The sequence below is a fragment of the Tupaia chinensis genome, unplaced genomic scaffold (genome assembly GCF_000334495.1).
Source record: "Tupaia chinensis unplaced genomic scaffold, TupChi_1.0 Scaffold144982_1, whole genome shotgun sequence".
NCBI lineage: Eukaryota > Metazoa > Chordata > Mammalia > Scandentia > Tupaiidae > Tupaia > Tupaia belangeri.
In genome coordinates, this window is record NW_006204841.1 from 1,178,428 (window position 1) to 1,180,440 (window position 2,013).

Genomic DNA, 2,013 nt, shown 5'->3' on the forward strand with positions numbered 1-2,013 from the left:
ACACACCCTCGGGCTGGGGCTGGGATCCGAATCAGGGTAGTCCACAGAGGACCCAGCTCCCTAAGCATAGCATTCAACTGCTACGCTACAAGGCTGGCCCTTTTAACTCTTTTTTTTCCTTTCAAAATCCCTCTTTTTTCTTTGCATCTATGAGACAAAGTTTCTCTAAGGAGTAATCACCATTTGCAAAAGGTTCACTTGGGATTATTGTATATGTCAACCGATGGCTGAATGCCTTAAATGTCTAGTTCCTTTCCTTAAATGTAAACACATCACCAAAATACTGCTTCTATTCTCCACCACCACAGTGTCCTGGCCATGGAAATTAGCTGAAAGCACTCCTTGAGGATTGGGAAAGGCTGAACCACTTGTAGTTTTAAAGTCTCTAGATACAATAATGATAAAAAGAGTAAGGCCAGCAGGTAGCGTGGTGGTTAAGATGCTGGATTCTCACGTGGCCGACTGTGGTTTGAGTACTGGGCCTGGCAGCCTGAAAAATCACAACAAACAAATAAATAAATAATTTGTTTAAGAGAGGTGGTAGTGCCCAAAATAGAGTTCAAATATTGTGGAATATGTTTTTTTTTTTTTTGAAAGGTTTTTGCTATAGGGCACGTGCGCTCACCAGACAGACAGAGAGAGAGACAGAGAGATAGAAAGCAAGAAATCAACCCCCAGGGGGAATGGTCACACCGCAATCCCTTCTCCTCTGTTCTCCTCTTGGGATCTTGGGTACACACGCACACGTGAGAGTTTTAAGCCACCGGGTCCGGGATGCGAACCGCAGTCAACTACATGGGAGTCCAGCGACATAGCCATTACGCTAACTGCTGGTCCCTGGAATATGGTATTTTTAAAATGTCACAAATAGGGACCAACAGGTGGCACGGTGATTAGTGCGCTTGACTCCCACATGACTGTCCACGTTTGAGTCCAGAATCCGGTGACTTGTTTTCTCACTTTCCTTTTTTCTGTCTGTCTTTGGTCAAATTAAATAAAAATAGTAAATAAAATAATTCTTGGGATCAGCAAATGGCATAATGGTTATGCTGCTGCACTCCCACATGGCTGACCGCGGTTCAGGTCCTGGACCCTGAGGTTTGTAACTCACGCCAGGTGTGTGCGCAAAATCTCAAGAGGAGAATGGAGAAGGGGTTGCCATGTGTCCACCCCCCCCACACACACACCTCACTGGGGAGGGATGATTTCTCTCTTTTTGTATCTTGCTCTCTAGTGAGTGCATGTGCCCTATAACAAAAAAAACTGCCTAAAATTAAAATGATTATTTAAAAAATAAAAATGTCACAAAAAAATTGATGTACACACGGCCCCTCAGTTGTGCTGTTCACGAGATAATTACAAGATGCATAAAGTAATGATCTACAGCACACTGCAGTAGTGCTCCCAGGTACGGGACACCGGCGGCAGAGGAGCGTATCCGTGACTGTGTGCAGAGCTAAGTCCGACGTCTGACATTTCCTGAATGCGAACCTTGACCCACGCCATACTGGTGCCTCTCCCACCAACGTGCTTCATTGGTGCTGCGCATTTATAGGCCGGATGGAAATCAGCCTCACTGATTGAGGGCCTTAGAATACTGTGGGTCTCTGCGTCTCCTCCAGCAGGACTCGGGGACAAGGCCACGTGTGTAGTCTGTGCCGGAGAAGGGACTGTCAGTAAACCCAGCGGAGACCTGGCTCTGTGAGAGCGGCGCCCTAACCAGACCGGAAGCTAGCTCAGAATCCCAAGCTCCAGGGAAGAGCACTCGAGAGCCCTTGACCTTGACAAAGGGAACAGGGTCAGAATTCTGCCTCCTGTCTCAGCCAACCCGGTCCTCTCCGCCCCTGATGCCCTAGGAAGATACTGGAGAGCTGTGTGTCCCCTCGGCAACCGGAGGACGCGCAGGGAGGGGGCTCCAGACTGGGCGGGGCTAGGGGAGGCACAGGGGCGGGGCTGTACCGGCGTAGGCGGGGTTCGGGGGTGGGGCTGCATGGCAATGGGCGGGGCGAGGCC